We start from the raw sequence: 23,167 nt of genomic DNA, 5'->3' as shown, positions 1-23,167 counted from the left end.
CACACAAAAATGCATTCTCAGAAGAGACGCAACATCCATAGGAGTAGTTGAGGAGATTCTTTGCGCAATACAGTATGTGGTACAGTATGACAGGACCGAGTACAGACAATGGCAATATATTTCCCACATGAAAAAGAAGAGATCATAGTAACGTAAAGGTTAAGAGTAGCTGAACTAATTGAAGTGGTCAGCATGGTAACAATTTGAAATATCAGAAGCCTCTAGAGTGAGCCTCAAAACATGGAGAATGAATGGCCAAAGAAACAGACTGGGATATTTTACGTCCAAGTTGGACATTTTCCAGAATATTCCCTTTCCTCTCAGATATGATGATCTTGAAGTTAGCATATTTAAATCTGGGGATGTGGTGAGCGTAAGGGGGACTTTCCCCCTGCAAAAAAGAAGGTTAAAGGGGAAGAGCAATGTTGAAAACTTGTTCTCCTCCTATATTTTCAGTCTTTTTTTCACAGCTTGTTGGCACTGAGCATTTCAAGTGCTGACATTCTAATAAGGAACCGCTGCATATATTAACAATAAAAACACCAAATATGCATGTGGCATGGTTACAAAAATCAAAAAAAGAATCAAAAAAATAAGAAACTTCAGCTAAAGGAAAAACGTACAGGCTGGGTTCGTCTGGAAATGTAGGTAAGTGTGTGACCATAAATATACACAAAAAAAAAAAAAAAACACCCATTAAGAAGATTTGATGAAGATGATAATAATGTAAAATGTCATGCAGATGTGCAGAGCCGGCATGTAAAATGAGGGAGACAACATCATAAGAATGTCTCTAGCATTCATTTCACTTTCTAATATCAAACAGCAACAATTGGTTATGCTATATAACATTACCAAGCAAAAGATCATGCTTTCATATGCAGATGGCATGGATATACAGTTACTAAAATATCTCTCTTCATTAGTCCCAGCTATGCCACGAATTATAACTACTCAGTTCAAAGATAATCAGGGAAAGGCCAAAACTATGCTTTCTATCACACAAGACCCATACAACGAACCTCCTGAATGCATGCAGTCTTCTATGAGGCAGTCTGACTAGATCTGTCTCTGACTTTTACATCTCATTTTCAAAAAGTGAATGCCAGAATCTCAGCTTTATTACATACCTGTTAGAAAATTAGCAATCTAGTCACTAAGTAATGTATTGAAAATGGATTCACGTTTCAATCCACTGAATACAGACTTCCAATTCCATAGCCTTTTGCAAAATAAAATTCACAGATTTATTAGCTAAGCTCACAAGAAGCACCAATACTGTTTCAAACTCAATGAGATAGAACACCGCATGTCTCAATGCCACTTGATTACTTTCAAAAACTAATCAAGAATTTCAAGTTTATTAGTGCCCACTGCTGTTTTCCCTTTTTTTTTTTCAATAAGTCTTTATTCTTTTCCAAATGTTAATACAATACCACAACATATGTACATTATATACATGAATGCTTCCAACATCTACATAACATCATTATACATTAATATAAACTTCTAGATGGGTATTAAAGGAAGAGAAAATAAAAATCTAGTATCAATATGAGGCTTATCTATACTAAGCTCCATATTTAGTATGTACTTCCCGGGGAAAAGTGGATTAGAACCTTAAGCTAACACAATATTAAAGATTTGCTCCCATAATTTTGTGTTATTTATACTTTTCTTATGATCTTTAATTAGTAATTTATGTGCTAAAATATGTTTTATCGCTACACTCTTAAAGTTTTCCCATGAAGTCTGGGATGGATTCAGCCAATTTGTAGCTATATACAGCTTCATTAACAGGAAAATATTTATGAGTATGATCCTTTGGGATCTATCCAAATTATTTGGAGGAATATGAAGAATCATAAACTCCCAAGAAAGTGTAGACTGTTGATAACCCATTTTCTGTAATTGAATTTTTAAAGAATTCCAAAGTTTGAAAATACATTTACAACTCCAGAACATGTGTAAAAGGTCAGCCGTTTGATCTATACAATATGGGCATTTAGGTGAATTTTTAGAGTTGAATTTATACAGAGTGAGATGAGTGTAATACGCATTATTAAATATCATCAACTGAGTAAATAATAACTTTTGAAGAGATACTGATTTTAGGGTTAGATTAATTGTTTTCAATATTTTACTATCATCAATCGTTAATTTCTCCTTCCAGTATTTGGATAAGAGTATTTGGTTATTATATTTCACATCTTTTATCAAATTATATGAAGCCGTTATATATTTACAGTCCTGCATAAGAGTTTGCCATAAGTTTAGGCAAGTGGTTAAGTCTTCTTCTTTAATTTTAAAATTACTAAAATAACTTATTGACAGATGATAACGATACAAAAGAACACAACTCACTGCTAAAGACGCTCTCACCAAATGCAGGATAAAAGTGAATGTTAAGAGATGAGAACAGTCAACACGAGTAATATCACCAATGTAGTTAAAATCCAAAGTAGCCCACGTTGAAGTCCAAAAACAGTCACAGTAGAAATATAAAAAATCATTTATTTCGAAACAAAAAATGAGCGCTTTCGCATAGTCAAGCTATGCTTCATCAGATACCTGTATCTGATGAAGCATAGCTTGACTATGCGAAAGCGCTCATTTTTTGTTTCGAAATAAATGATTTTTTATATTTCTACTGTGACTGTTTTTGGACTTCAACGTGGGCTACTTTGGATTTTAACTACATTGGTGATATTACCCGTGTTGCCTGTTCTCATCTCTTAACATTAACTTATTGACAGATCCTTTAACTGTCTCATTATGATTAGATATGAGTTAGGGAGATTCATCTGTCTTAACATGTTGTGTATTGAGATACCGAGGAAGGGATATAACTCAAGTATGGTTAAATCACTTATAAGTGGGAATTTTTTAAGATCTATCAGTTGATTCCAGTGCTGTTTTCCTAATAATTCAGTATTCATTTTCTGGTGTTAGTAATGCATTTTTCACTACAGGGACTGTCAGATGATACATTTGTTCTTAGATTTAACATTTCAGTAGGTGTGCAGTGCATAAGATGTTTAGAATTTACAACTGTTTTCCTTAAATAATATAGAAGTGCTTCCTGTATATGAAACTGCTTACTATTACGTCATTACAAATGCAACACAGTTGTTGTTGCCTTTTTTCTTTTGTTTTTCCCTGAAACTGTTATGTTGACTTGGAAATTTCCTCTACCCTCTGTAGAGTATACTGATCCAGAGTCGACTCACTTTTCATTTTGTCTAGGATCATTATTTGGATTTGGTAAATTTTAATTTGGGGAGAGAAATAAATCAAAGATTTGTGGATCTCAGATTTCTTTGACTTTATTTTCTTCCAGAGTCTTCAGTACTCTACAACAAGCAACTGGCAATAACAGCAACAGATACAGTTAGATTTTTCTGTCATTAGTGTATCTGCATGAAGCATGATGCTGTTTCTCCCCTCTGCAGCTTTAGCACTATCTTGTGTGTATAATCAGTTTTTATTTATTTATTTATTTATTATTTTTTAAAGCAAAGACTTTTTATTCATTCGTTGGCAAATGTTTGTGTCTTATGTCCTATCTTGTAAATGAAGGGTATTCTCCCAGTGATGGTATCTGCTCTTTATGATGGAGTCATCTGGGCTATTATAATTTAATGTTAGCTCGCTAGCCAAAAAACTGCTCAGCATCTGAGCCCTTGGTATTAGATTAGCAGTATACCTGAAGGCATGACACAGGAAAGGGGTATCGTCACTGGAGATGTACCAATACCATTGCCTGGAAACACTGTAACTAAATGTGAATGAGAAAATAATAGCTTCAGTTCATAGGCTCACATATAAATACTAGCGTATCACTGTGGAGACTATTACAAGCCTAGCCAATAACCAGAAGTCAGAATTAAACCCTGTACCTTGTATCTGTGAGGTGAAGAGCTTAACGATTATGCCAACCAACCCCCCCTGTCAGTAACTCTGTAATACAAAATGCTGGGTTCAAACTGATATGGATGAAATTCTGTGGATTTACTGATTACAACCCTGTTCTCCAGCTGGCAGTATAAAAGAGTATTTGGATGTGACAGGTAACAGTCATAACCAAAGACAATAGTGCACATTTCTCATAAGCTCTTAAGGCCAGTCACCCATCACACACACAAACAGGTGCCCAGATGTTATATACAGCAGTTAGAGCTCCTCTTCTAGACATAATTGGTGGCATCAGTGAAGGGTTAATGCCTGTACCCCTATCCACAAAAGGACCCTTGGCCTGGAGTTCCATTCCTAGCTACACATAGGCAGCTAACCATATTTTTTGCCTTCAATAATCCATTCAAGACCATCTACATAACACCTACAAATGCTGTTATACACTTAATGCTACTCACTTGTAAAAAGTCTGAATTATAAAATCCTACAGGTAGGTATTTACTTCAAGAGCATAAGAATGCAACATTTCTTTAACTTAAGTAGCAATAATATGACCATGATTTTTTTTTTTTTTTTTTTATTAATACCTTGCAAAGATGACCCATTACTGTTAATGCTTTCTTCTTGTTACTTGTACCTTTAGTTGTATTTACTCTTAAGCTGTTACTTAAAACGGGTCATAGCAGTTGCAGTCTCAATGCAATTTAAGTAAAAGTTACCTATCACGAAAGACAGCCATTTACATTAACATCTCAAAGAATTTGATCAGTGGGCATACCCAGTCAAAAAATCTATACAACAAAATAAAGAAATAAAGTAAGCAACTGAAACTTAACACATTCACAACGGTATCCTTGGCTGTGCACTCTGCTTAGAGAGATTCCTCCATTGGGGCACTTCTGCCATTCCTGCTCTACACTATTAGAAAGCCGGAATTATTTCTAAGGTATATGACTCTGGCCCTCTACAACTAGCTGATATTATGAGGTCATGTGTCAGCCATGGTTAAATCTATTTAAAGGATATCTCTATTATCAAGCATCTGATATCTCTCAAGATCACTTACTATCACTTCACGTCTTAGTTTTGTCATGCCTCCACTACTGTATCAACCTTTAAGTTGGACTTCATAACGCAGACAAATATGGTAGTGCAAAACTCTGTTGTTCAGCTGTGTACTACTGGTACTCACTATTTCTAGCATATCACCCCTTTTCTCTGAAGAGTCTACTGGCCTCCAAGCTAGCTTTTGATTACATTTAAAACAGTGGTGCAAACATTTTTTTAATCCTGCATAATTCGGGTCCTTCTTTCCTGAAGCAATTAGCTGTAACTTACTCTGGCATGGGCTATGCACTCCACTACAGTGCGGTGGCCAGGGGTTCCTAAGGTGTGACTAGAAACATCAGCTGCACAGTTTTAAGGCCTAGAATCCGTGTCTTTGGAATCTACCACCACAAAGAATTAAGTACGGTCCACCTGTTGCTTAGAATAAAAGCTCCCACAAGACCTACCTTTTGACCTGATTTTCAATGATGACCCACAAAGTTTGTTACTCTGTTAGCCACTGTCCTCTGTATGTAACTGTTTTATTTTATGTTTTAATATATACACACACACATGCACATATTATATATATATATATATATATATATATATATATATATATATATATATATATATATATATATATATACACACACACACATATATACATATACCAGTTTGTAAATAGTTCCTAGTGCTTAAGCACTTTAATAAATGGAATAATAAGAGACCTACCAAGTCCTATTGGTTTACATTGTGTAAAAATCTAACTTAGGTTCTTCTCCTTCAAAGTGGATGCATAAGGAAAGGGGAAAACATTGTGAAGAACAAGAAAACAGTACAAATGTAAAGTAGTACAGAAGACATCAGTAGAGCAATGTATCCTGTTTCTACCATGTATGCTGAGACCTTTGAGAAGCAATAAAGTATAACTAAGCTTTCATGGCATATATATAAGTAAGGAACAATTTGTTAAACCCTACTAATGGCATTAAAGATTAATATGGAAAAGCCTTACTCCTTTTTGCTTAACAAAAAAATCTAAATAAAGTGAATGAGATTGATTCACAGTGATTAAAACTGACTAGGAGATTAGCAGGGGCATTTGGAATCATCAATTCATCAGCACTGTGGAATAGAAAGGAATATTTCCACTGGATAGCTCATATGTTACACCAAGTTATTACAGACCGACTGTTAAAAACACACATACAATACTCATTAACATAGCCACTACAGAAACTTACAGCAAAACATATGAATTTACATGTGCACAAAGCATTTTAAGACAAATAACTGTAAATAAGATGTTTAAAGTTGTTCAAGAACTATACACTTACTAGCAGAATTTTTAAGATTTAAGTTATAATAATATGCTTATATTATGACGGGATAATTACAAAAACTATAACTGGGTAATGGCTTGCTTAGCTATAAGATCACACACAGACTGTGCAGAGTTCATTAAAGCTAAAAAAGGAAGCATCGAGAAAGCACAAAGTGAACTTATAATATTTAGCCTCAGTTTCTTAAAGTCAAATACGTTGTGCAGAATGATTTATGCCCTTACAGATTCCCATAAATAATAAAAAGGAAAACAGCTAGTATAATAACACTTACCAGGAAATTAAGCTAAATAATTATAACTTCTGGAACAAAGCTCCACCACAATAAGTACATTACTGTAATTGCTGGATCAGTTATTATGCTTTAAAGCAAACGGATTATCTTAACTGTAGAGATGCTTTTATGTTACAGAAGGTGCTTCCATTTGACTTTCATTCCCTCCTTCCATTTTTCATTTTAATTATGTTACATGCAAAAATAGTTGATCTATTTTTAGTTTCAAATTTGAATTGGGCAGGCATACTTTTGAAAGAGTGGTGTTCATTTTTATTGGCACAGCTGATTTTTCATGCACTGCGGTGTGCTGAGGCTCAAGCTCTTTTGATTTACAGTGGTATAAGGCATAACAAGCTATGTAGTAGAGGCAGGACAACATAACAAATGCTGTTACCTTGACAGTTCTCTTACATTCCACTCACCATTCATGGATTAGAAAACTATAGAGAGGAACAAGAAAAAACTAGGAAATACAGCAATGTGATTCTATACCAACTATGCAAGTCCTACACCCCTTTACCATGGAACACACCTGTCTACATAACTACAAGATCATGGCGATACAGTCACATGGACAGAGATGACATTATCAAAAGGACAACATAAGGCAAAAAGCATGTCTAAGTATGAATGGGTACAGAACAACATTGTCTCAAAGAAGATTTTTATCTGGAAAAAAAAGTCAATATCCTGCCAAGTCCTGCCTTCTACCTATTGGAAAGTGTAAAAGTCAGGTTAAAAAATGAATTCAAACCTATGTTGCTTCAGGTCTATATTAGTTCGCAGAAATGTTATTCCGGTGAACACCTATCCATTGACCCATAATCAGCGAAAATTGCTTCGGCAATTCACTGAATTTACTAAGGGCAATGAAACAGTTGCCCAAAGTACAATGGACAACTACAGAACTTAAACCATTTCTCCACAGTAGTGCGATCTCGGAGTTAGTATACACAGTTGGGGGGGTGGAGACGCAAAGCCCCCCACATGGGTGTGTTCAAGTCACCTACAAGTTGGTCCATTGTGCTCTGGGTAACTATTGTATTGCCCTTAGTAAATTCAGTGAATCGCTGATGCAATTTTTGCTGATTAGGGGTCGAGGAATAGGTGTTCACCAGAATAACATTTTGGCGAACTAATATAGACCCTGTTCCTTCCAAGTAAAAATGTAATAAAGTGTTGAAATATGGTCTGATATATAAAAACATGGGACATTTTCTGCAGAGGTGCAGCAAAATGTGAAATACAAATAATGTGAAAATGTATGCAAAAAAAGACTGCACAAGATGCGCAGCTGTCTAAAGGTAAAGCTGGCACACACAAAGGGAAAAGTGTAAATGTAATGGGGGAATCACTAGACACAGACACGGGTCATATATACACATCAGACAGGCTGATAAAAAATTTACTGTTATTTCAGATCTTTAAAAATCTATAGAACACTGTTTAATTTGACTAAGTAAGTATCATGGATTCTAACTTGATGAAAGGGAAATGGTTTGAAAGACTTATGCTAATATCTCCAAGTGTTCATTCATTTTGGATATCCCTCCAGAGGTCAACAACAACAATCTTGTCCTGAGAATTCTGAATCTGGCAGCCATTTTCAAAATTATGCCCTGGCTGCAGATGTACAATGACTACTACTATAAGCAATTAGTTTAATTTTCATTTCCCCTATTTTTTTATAAATGTTATGCATTTTCTAAAGGTAGTGACAAACAGAGTTTTAGTAACTAACTTAGTTCAGCCAGCTCAAGTAGACAGCTGTTGTTCTAATGCAGTCTACCTGTTTGAAATGTATGCTCTGTTTCTCTACTGAAAACCTGTTTGTTTATACAATATTACCAATGTATTCATTAATTTATGGTAGTAGAGCTGTATCTAATTTCAAAAGCTTGTGGCTGGTTATTTATTAAATGATGAAAGGGTGTTGTCAGTTACTATACCATTTACCCCTGAAAGAGTGAGGAAGACCACACACCTATAAACTACCACAAGTTATTGTTTCTCATTTGACTCACTTCTAATTGTGGTACAGTAACTGGTAATGCTGCTGCACCAGCTTGCTCTAGATGGTGGCAGTAACTGCAATGAAAAAAGCAAAATGAGTTGTAGCACCTAAAGGTGTTACTAACCCTCCTCATAATTCTTTTTTTGTGTGAAGTCCCAATTACTGTAAATAAATCAGCACTGTAAAGCAATTACAACGAATGATGTAATATAGGAAAGTCAATGCTCACAATCCTACCTTGCAGCAGTTAGTGTGGATTCTACTTGAGTGTGGTTGAGATGGGCAATATCTCATAGCAGCAGTGTTTACTATGATAGATACTTTTAAAGTTTTATCTCCTTCATTTTATTTACTAAAACTGATTATTTACATTTTATTTAATTTTCATTTTTCTTATTTATTGGCTGCAATAGTGTGGATTCAAAACCTGCACCCTTGCTCCTCACATATTTATTGGTATGGTGAGAGCTGTGAGGCTGTTCCCCTATCACCAATTACACAACTTCACTTAATTTCATACAGAAGGCACAGTTACTGCAATAAGATATCAGTTCAACACTGAAATATGAGTTCATAATGTAAGCAATGAAGTGACTGTTGTGGAGAGCAAGCATGAGTTTATCTTGCCACACAAAGTGTTAAAAACAACTTACATTTTGATACGAATAAAAGTACACTCTACAAAGTCCTTTTGGGGTGAGGGTAGTGTGTGTGTGTGTATGTATGTATGTATACATATATATATATATATATATATATATATATATATATATATATATATATACACATACATACACACACACACACACACACACGTGTGTGTATATATTTATTATATATATATATATATATATATATATATATATATATATATATATACATCATGAGAGAGAGAGATAAAGATAAATCTATAAGAATATATGCCCATACACGTGTGCATACATTTACCTATTTAATTTACTCTTTGATGACCAGGTTAGTCCCATTATAGTCTTTTTATAGATGAGATTTAACGTTGTATTTATAATGAGTTGCAGAAATTTCAATAAGGAACTAAGAAAATAGTTCTACTGTCCAGTAAGTGCCACAGGGTCTTTTACATCTACTCATGTTATCACCAACTCAAGCAGAAGGGACCTCAGTTAACATCTTTACAGAGGTATACATATTGATCCCTGTCATGTATAAACAAATTATAATGAAGAATGTGAACCATATCCATGCATACCAATTAAGTTAACAGCATGAAAATTATAGTTGGATAACTACCTAAAGGCAGTAGAATACGGTTATTAAAAAGGACTTGCATGAAAATCTCTTCTTTTTATGGAAATGAACTTGCTTTTTCACTTCAAAATAATACATAGGATCAGGGATAAGCCAGAACATGCACATATCAACTGAATGATAGCAAGAAAATCCATACATGTTGATAATTAATTAATCTATAGTATCTATACTATGTATCTATACTAATCAATCTCTCCATCTCTGAGTCTAAAGTTCCTTCTATCTGGAAACAGTTTTAAACTCTTCCTATTCATAAAGGAGGTAACTCCACAGAAATATCTAATTTCAGACCTATCGCTATCCTCTCCCCTCTCTCCAAAATCCTTGAGAAATGTATACACAAACAAGTTATGCATTATATCTTACAAGAAAAACCTCTCTCTCCAACACAGCATGGCTTCCATCCCAAGCATAGTACAACCGCAGCTCTACTATCATTTCTTAACACCTTAGTCCTGGCTAAAGATGATCACAAACTCATATCCTGTCTGTTCCATGACCTTGATAATGCTTTTGACACTCACACACACACACACACACTACTACTTTGTAAACTTGTAGACAAACTTCTCCCCTGATGCAGTTGCATGGTTCTCTAGCTAACTCTCTGATAGGCTGCAGTCAGTACGATGGGACTCAGCACTATCTACCCCTCTCTCTCAGTAAGAACTGGTGTTCCCCAAGGTTACATTCTTAAATGAATAAATAACTCCCAAATGCTAAAGGTGGTCTGTCACAAAAACAGTCAATATTGGCAGAAAAAATCGTTATCTACAATCTGAGGAAGACAACAGTCAAAAGCGCTTATCGGATATCTTCAAGGGACAGTTTTGAGCTTTTTTATTTTTCATTTTATTTTCAAGTCGAAGTTTTATTCGTATTAAAGGACATTTTAATTGGACCACTTGTGATTTCGTTGAGTGGCCATCCTTGGGTGGATTTTCTTTCTTTTTTCTGCCAAAGGTTACATTCTTGGACCTCCACTCTTTAATATCTTCACCAACTCACTCCACTCCTGTTGTCTTCATAGTTTCATAGTATAGTACTAGGCTATCTGCCCTGGGGCATTTGTAAGCCTAGCCATAGTGATGTGGCTTTTGCCACCCCATGAAATGGTACAAAAATGTACAGAATAAATCTAGAATACAGTGCCTCTGTCTAGTAGTGACACAATGAAGGTCCCCTTATATAATAGAATTAGTTTACTGTGCCCCTGTCTAGCAGTGACACAGATGTGACCCCTGGGGTAAACTTACGATCTCCCATCCACTCATCAAGATTTCTCTTGAAGAGAGTCAGTGAGGGGCTCTGCCTAATACAAACTGGGATCCTGTTCCAAAGCATGGGAAGCCTCTGGGTTATGAATCTATCCCTCCAGCATGTCCTATTCATACTTGTGCCGATGTTTAAGTCTTTAGCTCTCGTGGTCCTGATGGATTTGGATTTTTTGAGGTGGAGCATGTCCATCAGATCCTGATTGGACATGGCCTTGTACGTCAGGCAGAGATCACCTCTGAGCAGGTGGTATGCTACTGAATAGAGCTGAAGTTTCTTTAGTCTGGCAGAATAAGACATATGTTGGAGACCCTTGATCCTTTTGGTGAGGTACTTTTGTGGTCTTTCCAGCTGTTGCAAATGCCGGGTGAGGTACATACCAAATGGGGCATTGTACTCAATCATGGGTCTGATGAGGGAGGAATATAGGGGTACAATGACATCCTTGGATCTGGATGTGAATCCCTTCATGATGAGGTGTGCAAGGTAGAATGTTTTTCTAACCACTTTGGCAACGTGGGTGTCAAATGAGAGGTCGCTGTCTACTTGGGTCCCTAGGTCTCTGATTACTTTTTCCGTACTCAGTGGGTTGCTGTCTATGTGATAATTTGTGGGTACTTTGTTTTTCCAAAAGGGATGACTATACATTTTTTGGCATTTAGTTTAAGGCCGTGACTAAGGCACCAGTTGTCTGTTTCAGTGAGGCCTTTTTGTAGGATGTGTGTCTCTGCTGGTGTATCGACTATGGCGCCTAGTTTGCAGTCATCTGCAAACTTTGTCAGCCACAGCCCTCCCATGTTTGCTTTAACATCTGAGAAATAAATGCTGAACAAGAGGGGTCCCAGGACAGATCCCTGTGGGACACCACTTGTGACTGGCTTTGAGTCTGACATTGCTCCAGCCATTTTAACTTTATGGGTTCTGTCCTTTAGCCAGTTTGCAACCCATCTAGTGACAGAAGGGTTTACTTTTAAGCTGTTTAGCTTATCTATGATGCCTGAGTGGGGTATTGTGTTGAAGGCCTTAGCCAAGTCCAGGTATGCTGTATGGACTGCTTTGCCCTCATCAATGGCTCTAGTGACTGTTTCAAAAAAGTCAACCAGGTTTAAAAGGCAGGATCTGCCCTTTACAAAGCCGAACTGGGTGGGGTCAAGTGTCTGTAGGTCCCCTATGTCTCTGTTTATGAGTTCCATAATGATTCTTTCCATAGCTTTGCAGACCAGGCTAGTTAAGCTTATGGGGCGGTAGTTTCCAGGGTCTGTAGAGGCACCACCCTTGTGGAGTGGGACCACTGTTGCTGTACGCCAGTGTTCAGGTACATATCCCGAAGTAAGGCTAAGGTTAAATAGCATTTTTATGTGTGGATTTAGCTCCTCTTGGAGTTCACGTAACACAATACCGTCAGGTCCCATTGATGCTGTGTTTTTTGCTTTGTTTAGGGCGGTTCTCACTTGGACATCTGAGATGACAGGGAGATTACATTCAGCTGGGATAAGTATTTCTTCTTTTGGGGGTGAAGGAAGGGAGAAATTTGCACTGAACCTGTCAGCCAGAATGTTAGCAATATCTGTGGGTTCAGTGTATTTTTTGTTGTTGTGAACCAACTCTGAGCATATCTGAGGGTTTCCAGGTTTCTAACATAGCTGAAGAAGGCTTTGTGGTTATCTTTAGTGTCCTTAGCGATTTTTCTCTCAAAGTTTGCCTTGGATGTTTTTATGAGAGAACGTAGTTTTCTGCTAATGTTGATCAGAGATGTCTTCCCTTCATGGGATTTCACTCTGACGTGCAGTAACTTCCTTCTTTGTTATACAATTTGTTTATGGCTGAGGTCCACCAGACAGGACGCTTACATTTGGTGGAGAGGGACTTGGATTTGTTTGGGATTGCATGATCCATGCATTCTTGGAGATGTCCATAGAAAGCATTTGTGAAGGATTCGGCATTGTGGGATGTGGTATCCACTGGCACAGTGGGCTTAAAGGATACCATCTCAGTCTTAAGAAGAGTGAAGTCTGCTTTTGAGAAGTTTTTCACTGTGGTCTTTTGTGCTGGGGGTGGAGGTGGGATATGTATATCCAGGGTGATTAGTTTGTGGTCAGATCTCACTAGTGAGGGGTATACTTCCGGTGTGGAGCATTTTGTCCCCATGTTTGTGATGATCAGGTCTAGTATATCATCTCCCCTAGTGGGAGAGGTGATTAGTTGTCCCAGTGCATTTGAATTTATGAATTCCAGGAACCTTTGGGCTAGGGTATTAGGGCTAGAATAATGTACCCAATCTATGTTTGGGTAGTTGAAGTCTCCCAGTATGATGGTATTTTGTGATACATTCATATCCTCCAATGTCTTCAGGAAGGCTGAGTGGGGTTCTTGAGATTGGGAGGGTGGTCTGTAACATGCTACCAGTTGTATAGCAGTTTTGCCTATGGTTAGTTGCACCTGTATTGTCTCTGATGCTTCATGTGTTGCTACTAACCTGGAGGTGTGGGTGTCCTTTATGAATATGGACACTCCCTCCTTTTGTGGTTCGGCCCGGGTTTTGGGGCCGAAAAGCATGATACGAGGTGTAGCCTGGTAGCGCTGGGGTGCTCTCAGGAGCCTTGAACCAGGTTTCAGTTACTGCACAGACGCCGATGTTCTCCATGCTGAGGAGTGCATCAAGTGCCTGCATCTTGAGATTTAGACTTCTGGCGTTGAGCAGCATTACACTTAGTTTTTTCCATTTTGTTTTCTAAGGAGGTGGGTTTGTCATTTGAGCCTTGCCTAAAAAGGCACTATGGGGTGGCAAGAGCCTTAGCCAATATCCGGAAGCCCAGTGGTGACAGGTGTAAGCCATCCCTTGCGAAGCAGTGTGGCTTGTCCAACATATCATCCCAGGCAGACAGACATTGGATCCCCTTAGAATGACACCAGTACTTGAGCCAATTGTTAAAGCTGATCATCTTGTCTTTGTACTGTGGTATCATTCTTGGTGAGGGCAAGATGCTGCTCAGGGTCAGGGTCATACCAGCCTGGGCTACATAATCGGAGAGCTCCTCTATGTCTCTTTTCATGTAGTCCAGGGAGGTATGTCTCAGGTCATTCACACCAGCATGGACAATGACGGAGTCATATTTGTACTTGCTTTGGAGTGACCTGAGTGGGTGTGTTATGTGGCGGATCCTAGCTCCCGATAGACAGCTTACAGTCACCTTCTCCTTGTTCAGCCTGGTCAGTGGGACATCAGTGTGTCTGACTATGGAGTCACCTATTACTAGTGTATCAGGCAAGGTGTTTGGCCTTAAGGGCTGCTATTGGTCGACACACTGATTTATTGAAGTATGTGTTGCATGTGTTTTCTTTTGAGGTGGTGGATTTTTGGATGTCTGCTTTGGGAGCCTCTGTTGTTTTGGTAAGTTTTTTATTAGAGCCTCCGAGTATGTCTTTGTGTTTTTATGTGTTTGGTTTGCAGTTGTGGTAGGTCTATGTGGGACTGGGATCGTTGTGTGTGTGGTTGCCATCTCCTCCTGTCTGGTTATGCCAGCCCTGAGTTGAGAGAGTTCAGCCTCCAGTTTGGCTATATAGTTGCATCTCTCACATGTATTTGTGTTTATTGGGAAGAGGAGAGGGTTGTCTGTGTACATGAGACAATTGTAGCATTGTCTCAAGATACCCAGATTGACCAGCTGAACTGGAGACGACGCCAGTAATCTACCACTCGACATGCTAGAACAGTATAAGGGAGTGGTATACCTTTAAGGGAAGTGGATATTCACAGGGGTGGTAAGTAGATGTAGTGCTTTACTTAGTACGAGAGTGCTTACTTAGTAGAGAAGTATTGAGAAAGTACAGTTTTGTACCTACCATAAATGTAGATGTCCGAACTGGATAGCATCTGCAGTCATAACAACTGGGTTGTCCTGTCGTCAGGCAGCCCTTCAGTCGGCCGGATTCCAAAGTCCGGGTCCGGCTTCGGCTGATGTCGCACTTCACCCGACGTCATCTCTGTTGGTCTTCGGGTATAAAGGCATCAGCCGACGCCATTTTCCTCAGTGTTTCTTGCCCCAGATGCCAGTAGCCCTCTTGAAGGCTAAAATTTTGGATAAATGCCAATGTTTCCAAAAAGATAGTGGTAAACACAAAAAATAAGCATGTATGTACATATATACAACAAATACACCATAAAAGACTCCCCCCACCAGCTAGCTATTAGGAGGGTAAACACCCTAGGAGTACCACAGAGGGGAAGGAGGGAGGGTAATCCTGACTGCAGATGCTATCCAGTTCGGACATCTACATTTATGGTAGGTACAAAACTGTACTATGTCCTTCATGGATGCATCTGCAGTCATAACAACTGGGTAGAATACCATAGCCAACTAGGGGAGGAGGAAGAAACTAGATTATGGTGTGTTTAGGATCCCTTGCAGTACAGCAGTGGCAAACCCTGCTCGGGATCTGGAATATAGAGGCAAATTATAATGCTTGGCAAATGTATGCACGGAGGTCTTAGTAGCCGCCTCAATAATGTCTTTGGTTGCCACTCCTCGTAAAAAGGCTGTGGTAGTGGCTGTTGCCCTTGTAGAATGAGGTCTTATGTTCTGTGGAATTGGTTTTCCATGGAAGGAGTAACAGAACCGTATGCAATTTCCTATCCATTTGGAGATTGTCTGTTTGGAAATAGCTTTTCCTTCCCTTCCTGTTGCATAGGCTACAAAAAGCTGATCAGTTTTTCTGCTACTTTTTGTTCTGTCCAGGTAGTAGCGTAGCTGTCTATGTACATCCAAGGTATGCAGTATTCTTTCCCCTCTGTTTTGTGGGTTGGGAAAGAAGGTAGGTAGGTGGATTGCCTGGTTTAAAGACACTCTGGATACCACCTTAGGCATAAATGTAGGATTAGTCCTCATGGACACTCTATCTTGATGGAAGATTAGGAAGGGTTGTACTGCCATTAGGGCCTGGAGTTCAGAAACCCTCCTGGCTGAGGTTATTGCCAGTAGGAAGGCGGTTTTCCACGATAGATGCTGTAGGTCTGCTGTTGCTGCTGGCTCAAAGGGTGATAGTGTCAACTTTTCTAGCACAAAGTTCAATTCCCAAGCTGGTAATGGCGGTTTCCTTGGAGGTTTTACATTCTTGATTCCTCTGAGGAACTGTCTGAGTAATGGGTGTGAAAAAACAGGTGGATCAAAGCTGTATTCTGCTGATATAGCTGATGCATGTATCTTGATGGAGGAGTAGGACAGGCCTGAATGTAGAAGTTCTGCCAGATACTCCAGAATGTTAGGCATATCTATGTTTGACACATCTTTTCCTCTTTCAGTACTCCAAATGACAAACCTTTTCCATTTTCCTGCATAGTTCCTTCTTGTTGAAGGTCTGCGGGCTTCAAGAATAATGTCTTTAACTCTTTGGGAAAGTTCTGGATTAGCTGCTGCTATGTGATGTTCCATGCAGTCAGTTGCAACGTTTTAGGTTTGGACGCATGATGCTGTAGTTGTTCTGAGTTAACATCAAAGGCATCAGGGTATTGGCCACATATTGTTCTGAGACATGCTCCTGAGCAGTGGGTACCAGTGTTGTCTTGGCCAGTTTGGAGCTATTAGGATTATCCTTGGACGTTCTTCCTTGATTTTTAGTAATACCTTGTGTATCAAGGGAAGAGGTGGGAATGCATATGCTGTTAGGCCTTTCCAGCTGAAGGAGAGCGAATCCACTTTCCATGCTAGTGGGTGGAATGTCCTTGTGCAGAACTTTTTGAGCTGGTGATTGAGAGGGAAGCAAATAGATCTATCTGAGGCATTCCCCATTTCTTTGAGATGGTCTTGAAGATGTCCGGATGTAGCATCCATTCGTGGGCATCCGATGTGGTTCTGCTTAGTATGTCTGCTAGAGTATTTTCTTTTCCCGGTACAAATATTGCCTGTATCTGGATGTTGTAGCTGAGTGCCAGGTTCCACAGCTCCAAAGTCATTCTGCATAGGGGGTATGAATGAGTGCCTCCCTGTTTGTTGATGTACCACATGACTGTGGTGTTGTCTGTCCTTATCATCAACTGGCCCTCTTTGAGAAATGGTCTGAAGTTTTGGATTGCCAGTTTTACTGCCAGCATTTCTTTTAGGTTGATGTGCAGGTGAAGTTGATCCTCGCCCACAACCCTTGCACGCATTGGTCCAGCATGTGGGCCCCCATCCTAGGTCTGAAGCGCCTGTTGTGATGGTCTGGCTTGCTTGACATCTGCGAAAGGGTAGCCCTGGGTTTGACTGGCATGCTTGAGCCCACCATAGGAACTCCTGTTTTAAGCATGGAATTAGTGGAATTTCTGTTTCTAGGCTGTGCCTGTGTTGGGACCATAAATTCTTTAGGTACCACTGTAGTTTTCTCATATGTAGTCTGGCAAGTGGGACCAAGATTATGCATGATGCCATGAAGCCCAAGGCCTGCAGTACTTTTCTTGCTGTTAACTTGTTCTGTTTTGTTAGTGCCAAGAAGTAAAGAGGGAGTTCTCTTTGTTTTTCTGCAGTTAGGAAAGCCATTTGTTTTACTGTGTCCAATTCAGCCCAAGAATGTCCTTGTCTGGGATGGTATCAGCCTTGATTTTGTAAATTGACTGTGTATCCCAGTGCTTGTAGCAAGTAAATGACCCTTTGTAAATCTGTTGTCAACTTGTTTTGTTGTCCCTTGTAGCAGGCAGTCGTCCAGGTATGGGTAAATTTGAATTCCTGTAGTCTGCAGTGGGCGATTACTGATGCCAGGCATTTTGTGAATACTCTGGGCAGTAGATAAGCCAAAGGGCAATGCTGAGAATTGATAATGCTCTGATCCTGCAAGAAATCTGAGGAATCTTCTGCAGATTGGTCGAATGGGGACGTGCAGGTATGCCTCCTTGAGATCTAGAGTTACCAGCCAACACTCCTTGCCCAGCATGGGAAGAAGTTGCTGTAGGGTCAGCATTTTGAATTTTGGGACAATGATGTATGTATTTAAGGTGGACAGGTCGAGAATAGGTCTCCAACTTTTTCCTTTCTTGGAACTAGGAATAGTCTTGAGTAGAATCCCTTTCCTTGTTCTGTTGTTGGCACTCTTTCCACAGCTCTCATGTTTGCTAACTGCATTATCTGTTGTAGAGCCTCTGTTTTTGATTTGGAGGTAGATTTGGCATTCCTCTTTGACTGGTAAAGTGTGGAAGTGGAAGGTAACCTTGATCTATGGTTTGTAAAATCCACTTGTCTTTTGTGATATAGTGCCAGTTCTTTGAAAATAAGGTTAATTTGCCGCCTAATGGAGCTGCTATTTGTTCCCTGGTAGGCGGTTTTAGAGTTAAGTCACTGTGGCTGTGTTGTTGTAGTGGCAGTGGTTGTGTCTGTGCCTCTGTTGTTACCTTGCCACTGTCGTCCTCTGTAGGCACCTCCTCTGGATTGGTTTCTGCCTCTGGAACGTCTATTCCTGCCCCTTTGGGATCTTGTGGAGTCAGGAAAGGACCAATTTTGGCAGGCCAGTTCCTGCTAAACCTTGGGGGTTGGACCTGCAAGAAATCTTTAACCGTTTGAACAGATTTTGCCTTTTCTTCCATTTTCTTCATTACCTGCTGGGCAGGTGTACCAAACAAGCTGGTCTTATCCATAGGAGCATCTAATAACTTGGCTTTAACATGATCCGTAAAGCTTGTTCCTTTAGCCATGCATGCCTTCTTATCACTGTGCCAGTCATGGCTGATCTAAATGAAGCCTCCAGTGCATCATAGCCACATTTTAAGGAATGGTTACTAACCTGTTGTATGTTATTTACCATTTCTAATACATATTTCTTATCAATTGATTCATCAGAGGATAGCTTTTTGTTAACTGATCAAGCATAAACTCTTGGTATTGTATCATGTGAAACTGACAGTTTAAAGCTCTAGCTGAGAGAGTAGCTGAAGTGTAAACCTTTTGCCCCATCTGTCTAAAGACCTGGCTTCCCTTTCAGAAGGAATAGGGTTTTAGCTGTGGTCGCTACTGCCTTGGGACCCTGGGATATAGTTTCGGGGTCTGCAAGTGGGGCCTTGTAAAGGTGGTGATGAGTGTCTGGTACCCTGTAAAATCTGTCTGGTTTGGCAGGGGCTGGAGGTAAAGAATCTGGTGCAGAGCAGACATCATTGAAGGCATCATCCACTACAGAGAGCACAGGAGGTATAGCTAAGGGCCTGTGTTGTGGAAGGTGCAGAAAGGTTCTAAGTCTTTTTCTAGAGTCTGAGAAATCCTGCTGCTGCCATTGGAACTGCTCTCGCATGGCATGTAAGGTTTCCCCAAAGGAAAATTCTTCTGGTGGGGAGGCAGCTGGAATGGATTCTTCAGCATCTGAGTCTTCAAAATTGGAGAAAGGAGCCTCTGGCTGGTCTGTTATGTCTGATTCATCAGCAGAATCATCAGAGGGCACAGGCTCGGGGCTCTGCCCTAGGTCTCTTCTCTGGGGCTGAGAGGCCCTGTCTGGGTGAGATTGAGATCCCTAATTAATGAAATTAATTCTTCTGCCGGGGAAAGCTTTTGGGAACAAGAAGGGGGCGTGTTGTAGGGGTTTAGCAGGCACTGTTCTAGTAGTTTTGGCTGCTTTGGCCCTGGCAAAGGCCTTAATGGACATGGCTGCTGGAGGCCTAGCAGCACCACGTGCTGGGGTAGACACATCCAAGGGAATGGTGTCTGATAAGTCAGTGGCAACCACCGTAGTGGATAAAATTTCTGAGGCCGATTCAAGAGAAGTAGCAGGGGCCTCAGTGGTAGTGATAGATTCTGCTGTATTTTGATCAGCTTTCTCGGTTTCGGCGAAACCGAGACACTCGCTTGTTTGCTTAACCATGGTTTCGGCCGAAACCGCGGATCGAGTGTCGGTCTTTATCTTTGCGTTTTTAGCAGTTTGGGTAGTCGGAGGATCCGGCGGCATAATATACGCAAAATCAGAACCGAAAAACTGTTCAGCAAACTCCGACCGACGCCTAAGCGTTCGTCGGTTGAAAGAAGCACAGGCCGAACAGGCTGCTACGTCGTGGGCTGGGCCTAAACAAGGCAGACAGTAAGAGTGGAAATCCTTATGAGGTATTTGTTTCCCACAGGTTAAACAATTATTAACTTTTTATGACATCGGCTGAGGCAAGAAAGAGTCCCCAATGGGGTACTTAGCTTTAGAAGTCTTCGAAGTAGTATTCGGTAGAAGTAATCTCTGGATCCGACCGACCGGCACTTGCGAACAGCTTCTGCTTGGCGCCACGGCAAGATAGACTGGGGAAAATGGCGTTGGCTGATGCCTTTATACCGAAGACCAACAGAGATGACGCCGGGTGAAGTGCGACATCAGCGAAGCGGACCCGGACTTTGGAATCCGGCCGACTGAAGGGCTGCCTGACGACAGGACAACCCAGTTGTTATGACTGCAGATGCATCCATGAAGGACATCAAGTGCTAGGCTTATAATACAGTGAGTAGTCTGGTTATGCTAAGAGTAGAGCTTCCTTAAGGGAAAATTTGAAGAGCAGACTTGGCGGAGCCAGAAGAAGTTTAACCTTGTTTAACCGGCGCTGCGCTATGCGCACAACCGCGCAAAGCCATGCAAATGCGGATTTTAAACAGTGAACTACAAAAGAGCTAGAAATGGTCCCAAACAACCAATTACTACAGCTTCTTGTGCTGAGGTCACTTCCCCCAAGGACAGGTAGGCTGCTCAAGGCTCCCCACTCCCACTGGTGAGCCAAGAAACTTCCTTCTATCCAAGTAAGGTAATGGACAACACAGGAACTACACCACAGCTCAGAATACAGCAATGCCTGTAAACTGGTCTAAACTAGTCGAGGAAGGCGGGAAAACAAGGATTATTTTTTGTTTTTGTTTTTGGTAGAAACACAGAGAAAATGCAGAAACAGTGATAAATTAGTTACACAGGCTAGCACACTTTAGTGGACAGCCTCCACAGTTAAATTAAACAAACAAACAAGCAAACTTTCCCAAACAATTTAAGTCGAACATTGTCCAATACTCAGATGACTCTACAGTCATATCTATTACTAATTCCCCCTTAGAACTCCTAACAAATACCCAGACATCTTTCAACTCAGTAGAGACATGGCTCACTAATAATCAGCTCATCCTCAACCCTAAGAAAACAAAACTACTACTCTTTCTACCTAAATCTGCAAACCACATTAAACTTTCCTTCTCCATAAGGTCCCTAAACAATACTCCTATAGAAGTCGAAACTAGCACAAAACTCCTTGGCATTACCACTGACAACCAACTAAAATTCGATCTTCACATTAACAATTGTATCAAAAAAAAAAAACAGCAAAAGCTAGGACTACTGTACAGGAACAACAAATTCCTAACTACTGAAGCTAGGATTTCTCTTACCCATGCCTACCTTCTACCATGCTTAAGCTATTGTTCCCAAATGCTCACAAATCTGAACTCCTCCCTACTTACCAAATTAGACTCAACCTACCACAAAATAGCTAGATTTTTTGCTCAACAACATTGTCTCAACCTAAAATACCTAATCTGGCCCAACTACATCACCTGTTCCTACAATTTCAACTCCAAATCATACACTCCATCTTATATCAGACTGATTTATGCCCAAGTCTATCTTCTTTCATCTCTCACTACTCCCTTACCAGACTTTTCCGAAGCTCAACCCAAGACCTACTAAAATTCCATAAACCCAAATCCAACACAAGGTGCAACTTATATAGCTACCATCCTTCTATTGCATGGAACAAACTCCCACTTGAAATAAGGCCCCTGACTCATCCCAAACAATTTAAGCTAGCAACCAAAGACCACTTTAAAAAACACTGGTCCTGCCATTGTACTCACCCTCCATGATTATTACCTACCTTTTATAGTACAGTCAAACTAACTTACTAAAACTTACCATTAACTGCTTCATCCTATGCAACCTCCAGAGCTTCTACTATACTCTGCTCCCTGAAATTCTTATGTAACCTTTTAAGTTTCTGCTACTCTGTATACAAAACCGTATATTTACTCAACTCTCTTTTCAAACCAAAACATACAACTTATTCTACTTTTTTAGCATTCTCCTTTTTGTTTATAGGACTGTTTTATCTGTCAACAATATACATGTACGTAGCTTAAGTATTTTAAGTACCAAAATTATTTCATTGCATCTCTTTGGAGCTTTTCTCCCGGGGCCTCCGCTGAAAAAGGGCAATAGCTCAGCCGGACACTCCCAATCAACAAATGTAAAATAAATAAATAAAATTAACTAAACATGTTAAGTTAATGCTACCAGCACAGCACATGTGAAGACTGATTAGTCTTCTCCAGATAAACTAATAATCAAAATCAAGAATAAGAAACAGAATTGATGTCTTGACATACCCAGATTTTGCCTAATAATGTTTCACTGCTTTCATAATTAAAAAACTGCTTTAATAAATGACAGTTTCATAACGCATATACTAAGCCAATCAAATGCATTTTGAATAAGTGAATTGCCATATTTATGAAGTCATTTTTATGTTAACCTCACTAGTATTGGAATTAACTTTGTGCCACCTTGCTGCTCATCAGATTATTTTCTACCTCTCAATTGTCCCTGCTTTTCACAGGCATCCTGGATTTTGAGTCCAATTTTAGGTCTGTCCCTCTTAAAACTGGTGACTGTTGGAGAAAAGTTTGTGAATTACATTTAATAAATAATGACAGTAATTAGAGCTATATAAGCAAAACACACAGCATCAATGGGACCGGACGGTGACCCAGGCTGCGTCTTACACGAGCTCCAAGAAGAACTGAACCCTCACATAAAGTCACTGTTCAATCTCAGCCTTACTACAGGATATGTCCCCAAGGAATGGCATACAGAAACAGTGGTCCCTCTCCACAGAGGTGGTGCCACAACGGACCCCGGAAACTATCGCCCTATAAGCCGGACTAGCCTGGTCTGCAAAGCTATGGAGCATATCATCATGGAACTCATAAAAAAAGACATTGGGAACCTCCAAACACTGGATCCTACCCAAATCGGCTTTGATAA

At 39.8% G+C, this 23,167-nt stretch overlaps 1 protein-coding gene across 2 annotated transcripts in view; it reads right to left on the bottom strand.

Annotated features, from left to right (window-relative positions):
• Positions 1 to 23,167, bottom strand: part of DIAPH2 (diaphanous related formin 2) — a 5,354,951-nt gene that overhangs the window by 1,785,379 nt on the left and 3,546,405 nt on the right. The window lies entirely within an intron of this gene.

This window comes from Protopterus annectens, chromosome 15.part0, assembly GCF_019279795.1.
Source record: "Protopterus annectens isolate FY-2018-M chromosome 15.part0, PAN1.0, whole genome shotgun sequence".
Classification (NCBI taxonomy): domain Eukaryota; kingdom Metazoa; phylum Chordata; order Ceratodontiformes; family Protopteridae; genus Protopterus; species Protopterus annectens.
This window is presented reverse-complemented; position numbering and strand designations above follow the sequence as displayed.